The 14,288-nt window shown below is 42.5% G+C and overlaps 1 long non-coding RNA gene across 1 annotated transcript; it reads left to right on the top strand.

Annotated features, from left to right (window-relative positions):
- Positions 1-2,163: 2,163 nt before the first annotated feature.
- Positions 2,164-8,221, top strand: LOC139762364 (uncharacterized). Its single transcript, XR_011715702.1, has 3 exons — positions 2,164-2,652; positions 3,295-3,356; positions 7,387-8,221. It is a non-coding gene; the product is annotated as an uncharacterized lncRNA (long non-coding RNA).
- Positions 8,222-14,288: the final 6,067 nt, after the last annotated feature.

The raw sequence follows: 14,288 nt of genomic DNA on the forward strand, positions 1-14,288 counted from the left end.
ACTGTGCCATAGTGGTACAACGAAAGCAGAGGATAAACTTTGTCATGTAAATGCAACTGAAGCGGTGTGTAGAGTCTGACAGTGAGGAAGATACGAAGCTAAAGCGAATAAACCACTACAGATAAAGTTTAAGAATTTTCGGATTCGGGCTAAGTCCATGTTGACCAATGCATGCGTCACTGCAGTGAAAACTGCACTGCAGATACAGCGTCCAGGCAGAATCGCGTATGCCTTTATTCTCGCTACTCTTCAATACCTAAAAACGAATTCATTATCTTCATAATTATACTCGATCACCGTTTCCCGCGTTAGCGAGTTAGCGCCAGGCAACAGGCGAAGAAAGACCCATACACTCTTACACATTATACGCACATACACGTATATATGCCATCCCGCCACACAGGAAACGGCATCGCCACCCCCTGCGACAGCGAGGTAGCGCCAGGAAACAGACGAAAGGATGTACCCGCTCTCATTCATTCTCTAGCTGTCATGTATAATGCACCGGAATCACAGCTCCCTATCCACATCCACGCCCCACAAACCTTTCCATGGTTTACCCCAGACGTTTTGCATGCCCTGGTTCAGTCCACTGACGGCCGTCGACCTCAGTATACCTCGTCGTTCCAATTCACTCTATTCGTTTGCACGCCTTTCACCCTCCTCCATCTTCAGGCCCCGATTGTTCAATCTTTTTCACTCCATACCTCCACATCCAATTTTTGGTCTCCCGCTTCTCCTTGTTCTTTCCAGTGGCCTCTGAAACATATATCCTCTTAGATAACCTTTCCTCACTCATTCTTTCCATATGTCCAAACCATTTCAACACACCCACTTCTGCTTTCTCGACCACTCTCTTTTCATTACCACAAATCTCTTACACTTTCATTACTTACTCGATCAAACCACCTCGCACCACATATTGTCCTCAAACATTTCATTTCCAACACATCCACCCTTCTTCCGTGCACCCTTATCTATGGCTCATCCTCGCAACCGTATATTATTGTTGGAAATGCTATCCCTTCAAATATCCCCATTTTTTTCTCCGAGATAACGTCGTGTCTTTCCACATGCTTTTCATCGCTCCCAGAACCTTCGCGTCCTCCCCCACCCTATGGCTCACTTCCGCTTCCATGGTTCCACTAAGTCCACTCTCAGATATCTAAAACATTTCACTTCCAGTTTTCCTCCGTTCAAACTTACAATCCCAACTAAATTGTTCCTCAACCCTGCTGAACCTTATAACCTTGCTTTTATTCACATTTATTTTCAGCTGAGCCTAATAACCTTGCTTTCATTCACATTTATTTTCAACTTTCTCCTTTCACACACTTCCACACTCAGTCATCAACTGCGGCAGTTTCTCACTCGGATCAGCCAACAGAGCTGTATCATCGAACAACAACTGACTTCGAATTTATAAAATGAATTTAAGGACACTCGAGGCTTGTGGACTGGAAGTTTATCGGTACCAAACTCTAGCACTCTTGGTAGAACAAACCAACATAATTGCCTTCATTAGAATGGCCAGAAATGTATGACTACTTAATAAATACACCGGGAATCTACATTTGAGAAGCTATGACAAGGACTCTTTGAGTTTAAAGGCACACAACCAGTTTACAAGTAGATGGGTTAGACTAACAGTCCTTCACTTCGTAAAAACACAATAGAAAAAAATTACCAAGAAGGATGTACAAGGTTCTGGAGGTGATTAACCCACGCTTGTTCTCCAGTTTACAAGCATTAACCCAATTTTTCTCGAGCATCTGGGTACTTACCAGAAAACGTGAACTAACCACGCTCGTTTTCCGTGAACTTGTGGTTGGGACAACCTTACGCCGCACAGCTAGGAGGGACAGTTATATATAACAATGGGACAACCGTATGCTGCACAGCTAGGAGGCATAGTTATATATAACATTACAATGCCGGATCACGCTTGGGAAGCGAATGTTAAACTTGGAAAGCTAGCCAGGTTTCCACTGCAGTTGCTGTCGCGTGGCAACACTATCGCTGCTGTGCATGTATCCCGACTCAGAGAGTAACTGCTTCTACCACTAATAGTTTATTTTTTTTATATAAAGATAATCAAAGCTAACGCCATTCAAATAACCTGATTGTGTTGGTTTGAGTGGCATACAGATAGGAGACGGCATGTGCGGAGCATGTCGGTGATATCAGAATGACCTGTCAAACAGATAAGTTTAAAGACTTCAGTTGCCAACTGTGTATTAACTTATGTATTCTGGACTCCACAAAACCGTTCTCAAGTAAAAATAACAATTCCGTGATAGCAGTTACTTCGATCAAACTTGTAATATGATGCGGTATAAGCTACGATCCAGAAATTGGTTCAAATATGCTATTAAGCTTCAGTGTGGATGGTTATGAATGGGCCAGCTGTAGGTGTCACGCTCCTCCATTGGTGCCGTCTTGTAACCGTCACACCAGTCAGTCCATCGTGCGGCCCAACAAGGACCCACCACCAGCCCAGCCCACCACAACGTCTGCCACCCACCACCAGCCCAGCCCACCGTGACACCTGCCACCCACCACCACCCTAGCCCACCGTGACACCTGCCACCAGCTCAGCTTATCCGTGACACCTGCAACTAGTTACCACAACTCATTTTACCTGTTAAGTTTGTGCGTAATGAAAAAAATTATTCAGTTTTCTTCCATTAAGGTACTGATATATATATATATATATATATATATATATATATATATATATATATATATATATATATATATATATATATATTGGAAAGGATTACAATTGAGCGCGTGATCGAGTGTATTTCTCTTCCTTTTCGAGGAGTTATATACAAAAATGATCATTAAAATTTTAGCTTATTGATTATGCTTTACAGTCGAGATAATATAAAATTTCAGTTTACTGATTATGCTGTACAGAAATGATCATGTAGAATTTCATCTTATTAAACCTTGGCACCTCTCCCCAAAATGTGAGTTTGAAATACAGTATGTTTCTCTCACACCCTTCTTTTACTCCTCTTTGCCCTAGTGAAATGAGACCCTTATGAAATCTTACATCTATGGGGCCCCTCGACTCTCCTCCCTAACCTTTCATGTACAGCAGGCTTGCAAAAGTTGTAGTCCCTCTCAATCATGGACAAAACGCTTCTGTTCCTGTCAGTTGTTATTACAATGCTGTCTGACTTTGTGAATATTTTCATGTGTACATAAAGCTATATGGGATAGATCTGGTGTGTGTATGAGTACAGAATACACTGGTGGTGCCATTAACATGTATATCATCCACAGGAAGGAGCCGCCTGCCAGGATGGAACATGATGAAATGGGAGTCCTCATCCACACTGATGCAAGTAAGCTGACTCATACCAATCTCTGAACCTACCCTCACACCAGGCCCATCCTCACATCAGCTTCAGCCCACCTCACAAGAACCCCATCTTTATATCAGTCCTCAGCCCACCCTCACAAGAACCCCATCTTTATGTCAGTCCCAAAGCCCATCATGCTCGGAACCCCCCCCCCCCCTTTAATTTCAACCTCATGCTTGCATTTAAACTGCAACAATATGAAATAAATGATAAGGCTGATAGAGATGCTTTGTGGAAGGTGTAATGAACATGTGTTCAGGAAGAAAAGCTATTAGAAAAGCGTGTTTTAGGTGAAAGTGGGTCTTTGGCAGAGGTGTGTGATGTTACCTTAGCAGTTTAATTCGTTTATGGATGGGTTGGTGAGGAAGGAAAATTCAAGGGTGTTAGAGAAAGGGGCGGGTATCAGTCTACTGCGGTTGGTGCCCTGAGTGACACGCTAGCGTTATTGGGAGTGTGTGAGAGGAGGAAGTAGAGAGTAAATGTGAATAAAATAGCAAGGTTATTTAGCAATGCAAAGAGACAGGTTAGGTGTGGCGTCAGCATGAATTGAGAAAACTTTGGAAGTAAAGTGTTTTAGATACCTGAGAATGGAAATGGCAGCAGATAGAACACTGGGAGCTGAGGTGATCATAGGGTGGATGAGGGAGCAAAGGGCTTGGGAGCACTGAAGAATATGTGGAAAGTCAAGTTACTATTTTGGAGGATGGAGATGGGTATGTTTGAGGTGTAGTAGTCTTGGCATTGCTGTATGAATGTGAGGCATGGCCTAACAATGAGAATGTACAGAAGAGGATGAATGCATTGGAAATGAAATGTTTTAGGACATTACATGGTCAAACAGTGAGAATGTACAGAAGAGGATGAATGCATTGGAAATGAAATGTTTTAAGACGGTACATGGTAACAGAAGGGTTGCTCAAGTAAGAAACAATAGGGTGAGAGAGACATGCAGTTATAGGAAGAGTATGGTTAAGAAAGCTGAAGAGTGTGTGTTGAAGGGGTATGAATATACGGAGAGAATGAGTGAGAAGAGATTAACAAAGAGGATATATGTCTAAGAAGTCGAGGGGAGCAGCAGGAGGAGACTGAATTGGAGATGAAAGGATGGGGTAAATAAAAATGAATTGGAGAGGAAAGGATGGAGTAAATAAGACTGAACTGATGAAAGGATGGAGTAAATAAGGTACTGAGTGTTCAGGGCCCAAATATCTAGGAAGAGTAAAAGGTATCACAGGGAAGAATGAACTAGAGCGATGTACCAGGTATACAGGGGGTGATGTTCTGAACTAAACCATGGAATATGAGGCAACCAAGGGAAACGATGGAAAGGTTTGTGGGGATTGGTTATGGTTAGGAGCTGTTGTTTTGGTAAATTAGACAGGACAATTACAAAATGGATGTGAGCAACTTAGGCCGTTTCTCTGTTTGTCCTGGCAGTAGCTTGCTAACATGGGAAACAGAGAAAAAAAATGTGAATAAGAGCAAGGTTATTAGGTACTGTAGGGTTGAGGGTCAAGTCAATTGGGAGGTAAGTTTGAATGGAGAAAAACTGGAGGAAGTAAAGTGTTTTAGATATCTGGGAGTGGATCTGGCAGCAGATGGAACCATGGAAGCGGAAGTGAATCATAGGGTGGGGGAGGGGGCGAAAATCCTGGGAGCCTTGAAGAATGTGTGGAAGTCGAGAACATTATCTCGGAAAGCAAAAATGGGTATGTTTGAAGGAATAGTGGTTCCAACAATGTTGTATGGTTGTGAGGCGTGGGCTATGGATAGAGTTGTGCACAGGAGGATGGATGTGCTGGAAATGAGATGTTTGAGGACAATGTGTGGTGTGAGGTGGTTTGATCGAGTAAGTAACGTAAGGGTAAGAGAGATATGTGGAAATAAAAAGAGCGTGGTTGAGAGAGCAGAAGAGGGTGTTTTGAAATGGTTTGGGCACATGGAGAGAATGAGTGAGGAAAGATTGACCAAGAGGATATATGTGTCGGAGATGGAGGGAATGAGGAGAAGTGGGAGACCAAATTGGAGGTGGAAAGATGGAGTGAAAAAGATTTTGTGTGATCGGGGCCTGAACATGCAGGAGGGTGAAAGGAGGGCAAGGAATAGAGTGAATTGGATCGATGTGGTATACCGGGGTTGACGTGCTGTCAGTGGATTGAATCAGGGCATGTGAAGCGTCTGGGGTAAACCATGGAAAGCTGTGTAGGTATGTATATTCGCGTGGGTGGACGTATGTGTATACATGTGTATGGGGGTGGGTTGGGCCATTTCTTTCGTCTGTTTCCTTGCGCTACCTCGCAAACGCGGAAGACAACGGAAAAAAAAAAAATATATATATATATATATATATATATATATATATATATATATATATATATATATATATATATTATTTTTTCTTTCAAACTATTTGCCATTTCCCACATTAGTGAGGTAGCGTTAAGAACAGAGGACTGGGCCTTTGAGGGAATATCCTCACTTGGCCACCTTCTCTGTTCCTTCTTTTGGAAAATAAAAAAAAAACGAGAGGGGAGGATTTCCAGCCCCCCCCCGCTCCCTCCCCTTTTAGTCGCCTTCTATGACACGCAGGGAATATACATTTTTTTTATACATATTAGCCATTTCCTGCATCAACAAGGTAGCATTAAGAAGAGAAGACTGAGCCTTAGAGGGAATATCCTCACTTGGCCCCCTTCTCTGTTCCTTCTTTTGGAAAACGAATAAAAAAAGGGAGGGGAAGATTTCCTGACATCCGCTCCCTCCCCTTTTAGTCACCTTTTACAACACGCACGGGTCCCAGGTTCAATCCTGGCTGTTGGAGGTTTGTATGTTTGATGAAGGTGTGCGTTCCTATGCACTTTGTTCGTATACATACATATATATATGAAATATATGTGTGTGTGTGTGTGTGTTTGTGTATGTAGCTGGGGGTGTGTGATGTCACTGTAGTTATTCAATTTGTTTGTTGTTGAAGTGTTGATAGAGGTAAATGCAAGAGTCTGGAGAGAAGAGTGAGTATGCAATGATAGCATGTCACCCCCTGTATTCCATAGCTCTCCGATTCACTCTAACGTGTGTGTGTGCCTTTTACCCTCCTGCATGTTCAGACACTGATCAATCATCATCTTTTTCATTCCATCCTTCCATCTTGCAGTTTCCTGCATTAGCAAGGTACTGCCAGGAAAAGAAAAGGCATGATTCACTCACATTCATTGTCATGTGTAATGCACTGAAACACAGCTATCTACAATCAGTTGCTTCATATGTCCAAGTTCTGTACAGTGACAGTACATCACCCACTATATTCCATATCATTCCAATCCATTCTATCCCATGCATGTCTTTCACCCTCCTTCATGTTCAGACACTGAGCAGTCATAATCTTTTTCACTCCATCCTTCCATCTCCAATTTGGTCTCCCCCTTTCTCTGTCTCCACTGATACTGACACATATATCCTCTTTGTCTATGTTTCCTCTCATTCTCACCATTGTCCAAACCATTTCAGTGCACCCTCTTCAGCTCTCTCAACCATACTCTTCATATTACCACATCTTTCTATTACCTACTCAATCAACGCTCCTCAGACCACATCCCTTCAAATATTTCATTTCCAACCATTCAATCCAAACATTCTCATCTATAGCCCATGCCTTGCATCCATACAACATTGCAGGGACTACTATACCTTTAAACATATCCATTTTTGGCCTCCCACATAGTGAACTCCCTTTCCACACATTCCACAATGCTCCCAAAACATTTGCTCCCTCACCCACATTATGTCTTGCCTCTGCTTCCATGGTTCCACACATTACCATTTCCATGTGCACTCCCAGTCATCTGTGTTGTGATTATTCATAATTTTGTGATTTGATTTTCTTTAATCATGACACTTCAATTACACACATTATTGTAAGAGTTAAGAATATAACTCACACTTGCATGGTTAATCAGGTAAGCACATGCAAATCTGGTGATTAGGACCACACATTTTTCTCTTTCATCACCAGAGAGGTCTGAAGGCACCTGCTTAGCATAAACTCTCTGCTGTATCACTTTCCATTACCCACATGGGCACTTTCAACATTTTGAAGTGCACAGGAGCTTCTACTGCAGCACTAGAAGTGGCAAGAGGAAGAGGACCTTCACCTTAGAGGAGAAAGTGAACGACGAACTTGACATAGGAGCTGGAGCTTCTAAGGTCAAAGGATTATGTTCAAGGAATCCTTTGGACATGAGGATGTCTTTCCCGACTGTATGTACATATACACAAGTCTCTTGCCAACCTCAGGGGTTACATTCATGGAAGACCATGGTTGGCAAGATATAAGGCCTTCAGGAAATGGGAAGTTAGGGAGAGTGACCCTTTTCATACATACTCTAAGTCCTGGAATGAAAATTTCATCAAAAATATGCACTTTATACTTTAAAAACATTAATATTATATAAAACACAAAATGATGTAGTCCATCATTCCTGATGCCGTGCCTTTGCATGTCCACAAAACAGCAAGCCAGCTATGCTACACAAAAAGATACCTCAATTGTCACCCTAATCAGCCCAGTATGCCAAACAAAAGGAAACCTCAACTCTCACCCTAACCAAACTGCATAATCATGACACTCCTCCAGTCTCTCCTTAAAAATGGTGGTCTGCCAGGCTGAGTTATAAACAACCCATAGAATCATGACACTTACCAAGGGCATGCAAAAAATATTTGGTGGTGCCATGGAGAACCATGGATACTCAGAACTTGATATATATCATTTTAACAAATAAGTATACTCAAACCTGTGATTGGCAAAATTGATATTTCAGTGGGTAAGTAAACTTTAAAAGCAATAATTGTGTTATTTGAGCCTCCATTTCCTAAACTGGTATTTACAGTAAAAACTACAAAACTGATTTTTGGGAAACTGAGAATCTCAAGGTTTCTTGGAAATTTTTGAGATACTGGTGTGTGTGTGTGTGCGCATAATGAAAGAAGAGACTCATAGGGCAGAAAGTATATACATGTGAAGCATCTGGGATAAACCATGGAAAGTTTTGTGGGGCCTGGATGTGGAAAGGGAGCTGTGGTTTTGGTGCATTATATATGACTGCTAGAGACTGAGTGTGAACGAATGTGGCCTTTGTTGTCTTTTCCTAGCGCTACCTCGCGCGTATGCAGGGGGAGGGGATTGTCATTTCAGTTGTGTGGCATGGTGGTGACGGGAATGAATAAAGGCAGCAAGTATGAATTATGTACATGTGTATAAATGTACATATCTGTGTATGTATATATATATATATATATATATATATATATATATATATATATATATATGTACACGTTAAAGTGTATAGGTATGTATATGTGTGGACGTGTACATATATACATGTGTATGTTGGTGGGTTGGGCCATTCTTTCATGTTTCCTTGCGCTACTTCGCTAACGCGGGAGACAGCGACATATTATAAATAAATAAATAAATAAATAAATAAATAAATAAATAAATATATATATATATATATATATATATATATATATATATATATAGGTACAGTAGGGTTGAGGGTCAAGTCAATTGGGAGGTAAGTTTGAATGGAGAAAAACTGGAGGAAGTAAAGTGTTTTAGATATCTGGGAGTGGATCTGGCAGCGGATGGAACCATGGAAGCGGAAGTGAATCATAGGGTGGGGGAGGGGGCGAAAATCCTGGGAGCCTTGAAGAATGTGTGGAAGTCGAGAACATTATCTTGGAAAGCAAAAATGGGTATGTTTGAAGGAATAGTGGTTCCAACAATGGTGTATGGTTGCGAGGCATGGGCTATGGATAGAGTTGTGCGCAGGAGGGTGGATGTGCTGGAAATGAGATGTTTGAGGACAATGTATGATGTGAGGTGGTTTGATCGAGTAAGTAACGTAAGGGTAAGAGAGATGTGTGGAAATAAAAAGAGCGTGGTTGAGAGAGCAGAAGAGGGTGTTTTGAAATGGTTTGGGCACATGGAGAGAATGAGTGAGGAAAGATTGACCAAGAGGATATATGTGTCGGAGGTGGAGGGAACGAGGAGAAGTGGGAGACCAAATTGGAGGTGGAAAGATGGAGTGAAAAAGATTTTGAGTGATCGGGGCCTGAACATGCAGGAGGGTGAAAGGAGGGCAAGGAATAGAGTGAATTGGATCGATGTGGTATACCGGGGTTGACGTGCAGTCAGTGAATTGAATCAGGGCATGTGAAGCGTCTGGGGTAAACCATGGAAAGTTGTGTGGGGCCTGGATGTGGAAAGGGAGCTGTGATTTCGGGCATTAGTGCATGACAGCTAGAGACTGAGTGTGAACGAATGGGGCCTTTGTTGCCTTTTCCTAGTGCTACCTCGCACACATGAGGGGGAGGGGGATGGTATTCCATGTGTGGCGAGGTGGCAATGGAAATGAATAAAGGCAGACAGTGTGAATTGTGTGCATGGGTATATATGTATGTGTCTGTGTGTGTATATATATGTGTACATTGAGATGTATAGGTATGTATATTTGCGTGTGTGGACGTGTATGTATATACATTGTGTTTGGGGGTGGGTTGGGCCATTTCTTTACTGTACCTAATAACCTTGCTCTTATTCACATTTACTGTTAACTTTCTTCTTTCACACACTTTACCAAACTCAGTCACCAGCTTCTGCAGTTTCTCACATGAATCAGCCACCAGCGCTGTATCATCAGCGAACAACAACTGACTCACTTCCCAAGCTTTCTCATCCACAACAGACTTCATACTTGCCCCTCTTTCCAAAACTCTTGCATTCACCTCCCTAACAACCCCATCCATAAACAAATTAAACAGCCATGGAGACATCCCTGGGGATAGGGGATAAAGAATACTTCCCATGTATTCCCTGCGTCATAGAAAGCAACTAAAAGGGAAGGGACCGGGGGCCTGGAAATCCTCCCCTCTCTCTCTCTCTTTTTTTTTTTTTCCAAAAGAAGGAACAGAGAAGGGGGCCAGGTGAGGATATTCCCTCAAAGGCCCAGTCCTCTGTTCTTAATGCTACCTCGCTATCGCGGGAAATGGCGAATAGTATGAAAGAAAAGAAAGTATATATATATATATATATATATATATATATATATATATATATATATATATATATATATATATATATATATTTTTTTTTTTTTTTTTTTTATACTTTGTCGCTGTCTCCCGCGTTTGCGAGGTAGCGCAAGGAAACAGACGAAAGAAATGGCCCAACCCCCCCCATACACATGTACATACACACGTCCACACACGCAAATATACATACCTACACAGCTTTCCATGGTTTACCCCAGACGCTTCACATGCCTTGATTCAATCCACTGACAGCACGTCAACCCCTGTATACCACATGACTCCAATTCACTCTATTCCTTGCCCTCCTTTCACCCTCCTGCATGTTCAGGCCCCGATCACACAAAATCTTTTTCACTCCATCTTTCCACCTCCAATTTGGTCTCCCTCTTCTCCTCGTTCCCTCCACCTCCGACACATATATCCTCTTGGTCAATCTCTCCTCACTCATTCTCTCCATGTGCCCAAACCATTTCAAAACACCCTCTTCTGCTCTCTCAACCACGCTCTTTTTATTTCCACACATCTCTCTTACCCTTACGTTACTTACTCGATCAAACCACCTCACACCACACATTGTCCTCAAACATCTCATTTCCAGCACATCCATCCTCCTGCGCACACCTCTATCCATAGCCCACGCCTCGCAACCATACAACATTGTTGGAACCACTATTCCCTCAAACATACCCATTTTTGCTTTCCGAGATAATGTTCTCGACTTCCACACATTTTTCAAGGCTCCCAAAATTTTCGCCCCCTCCCCCACCCTATGATCCACTTCCGCATCCATGGTTCCATCCGCTGACAGATCCACTCCCAGATATCTAAAACACTTCACTTCCTCCAGTTTTTCTCCATTCAAACTCACCTCCAAATTGACTTGACCCTCACCCCTACTGTACCTAATAACCTTGCTCTTATTCACATTTACTCTCAACTTTCTTCTTCCACACACTTTACCAAACTCAGTCACCAGCTTCTGCAGTTTCTCACATGAATCAGCCACCAGCGCTGTATCATCAGCGAACAACAACTGACTCACTTCCCAAGCTCTCTCATCCCCAACAGACTTCATACTTGCCCCTCTTTCCAGGACTCTTGCATTTACCTCCCTTACAACCCCATCCATAAACAAATTAAACAACCATGGAGACATCACACACCCCTGCCGCAAACCTACATTCACTGAGAACCACTCACTTTCCTCTCTTCCTACACGTACACATGCCTTACATCCTCGATAAAAACTTTTCACTGCTTCTAACAACTTGCCTCCAACACCATATATTCTTAATACCTTCCACAGAGCATCTCTATCAACTCTATCATATGCCTTCTCCAGATCCATAAATGCTACATACAAATCCATTTGCTTTTCTAAGTATTTCTCACATACATTCTTCAAAGCAAACACCTGATCCACACATCCTCTACCACTTCTGAAACCGCACTGCTCTTCCCCAATCTGATGCTCTGTACATGCCTTCACCCTCTCAATCAATACCCTCCCATACAATTTACCAGGAATACTCAACAAACTTATACCTCTGTAATTTGAGCACTCACTCTTATCCCCTTTGCCTTTGTACAATGGCACTATGCACGCATTCCGCCAATCCTCAGGCACCTCACCATGAGTCATACATACATTAAATAACCTTACCAACCAGTCAACAATACAGTCACCCCCTTTTTTAATAAATTCCACTGCAATACCATCCAAACCTGCTGCCTTGCCGGCTTTCATCTTCCGCAAAGCTTTTACTACCTCTTCTCTGTTTACCAAATCATTTTCCCTAACCCTCTCACTTTGCACACCACCTCGACCAAAACACCCTATATCTGCCACTCTGTCATCAGACACATTCAACAAACCTTCAAAATACTCATTCCATCTCCTTCTCACATCACCGCTACTTGTTATCACCTCCCCATTTACGCCCTTCACTGAAGTTCCCATTCGCTCCCTTGTCTTACGCACCCTATTTACCTCCTTCCAGAACATCTTTTTATTCTCCCTAAAATTTACTGATAGTCTCTCACCCCAACTCTCATTTGCCCTTTTTTTCACCTCTTGCACCTTTCTCTTGACCTCCTGTCTCTTTCTTTTATACTTCTCCCACTCAATTGCATTTTTTCCCTGCAAAAATCGTCCAAATGCCTCTCTCTTCTCTTTCACTAATACTCTTACTTCTTCATCCCACCACTCACTACCCTTTCTAAACAGCCCACCTCCCACTCTTCTCATGCCACAAGCATCTTTTGCGCAATCCATCACTGATTCCCTAAATACATCCCATTCCTCCCCCACTCCCCTTACTTCCATTGTTCTCACCTTTTTCCATTCTGTACACAGTCTCTCCTGGTACTTCCCCACACAGGTCTCCTTCCCAAGCTCACTTACTCTCACCACCTTCTTCACCCCAACATTCACTCCTCTTTTCTGAAAACCCATACTAATCTTCACCTTAGCCTCCACAAGATAATGATCAGACATCCCTCCAGTTGCACCTCTCAGCACATTAACATCCAAAAGTCTCTCTTTCGCACGCCTGTCAATTAACACGTAATCCAATAACGCAGACAGTATGAATTATGTACATGTGTATATATGAATATATGCCCTGGTTCAATCCATTGACAGCACATCCACCCCGGTATACATCGTTCCAATTCACTCTATTCCTTGCACGCCTTTCACCCTCCAGCATGTTCAGGCCCCAATCACTCAAAATCTTTTTCACTCCATCTTTCCACCTCCAATTTGGTCTCCCACTTCTCCTCGTTCCCTCCACCTCTGACACATATATCCTCTTGGTCAATCTTTCCTTACTCATTCTCTCCATTTGACCAAGCCATTTCAAAACACCCTCTTCTGCTCTCTCAACCACACTCTTTTTATTACCACACATCTCTCTTATCCTTACATTACTTACTCGATCAAACCACCTCACACCACATATTGTCCTCAACCATCTCATTTCCTCCTCTGGGCACTACCTTGATGATGTGGGAAACAACAATCAAGTAAGAAAAAATATAACATTTAACCCCAAGACCCCTTCTCTAGGGGCTCCTGCAACTGCAAGGCTGTATTAAAATCAATTTCAGGGAAATGATGGATTCCTTTGGACTAAGAAGTTCTTCAACAAGATTTTACTTCAGTGATACACCTGTGCTGAAGGTGACTTTTCAATCATGGTAAAACCAAAACTACAAACAGTTGGGTAATGACATATATATGTATGTGAACTGTACACTTGTGGATTTCCTTCAAAAGTCTAACTCAGTTACTTTCAGCAAACAAAAGTCAATTTTGCCTTTCAGGATTAAGATTATTTTTTCCTCTTAGTAGTATATGAATCCACCACTTAAGATAAACTGTGGTGGTTTAATTGAAGGGTTTGTTTTACCTTTCATTACGCTAAGTTTTATTTCTAACTTGTATGCTGATGTACGAGTTTGGTGAGAATTCTGCGTTACTCTTGAGGTTACCTCCATCCTTGTTCCAGTCTCCCTTAGCACTCCTGACCTGGCATCACTGAAGGCAGAAAAGAGGAGGCTGGAGGCCCGCCTGGAGGAGGTGAAAGAGGTGCTGATGTGTCGCGTATGCCTGGACCGACCAGTGGCGGCAGTGTTCATGCCCTGTGCACATCTCAACTCCTGCAGTGTCTGTTCCACCTCACTAACCACCTGCCCAGTGTGCCGTGCTCCCATACACTATGCTGCCCCTGTCATCATCGACTGATGCCTCAACATAAACATAATACTTCCTAGGAATCCACAAGTTAAAACTGATGGTGATATGTTGAAGGATGC

This window comes from Panulirus ornatus, chromosome 43, assembly GCF_036320965.1.
Source record: "Panulirus ornatus isolate Po-2019 chromosome 43, ASM3632096v1, whole genome shotgun sequence".
NCBI lineage: Eukaryota > Metazoa > Arthropoda > Malacostraca > Decapoda > Palinuridae > Panulirus > Panulirus ornatus.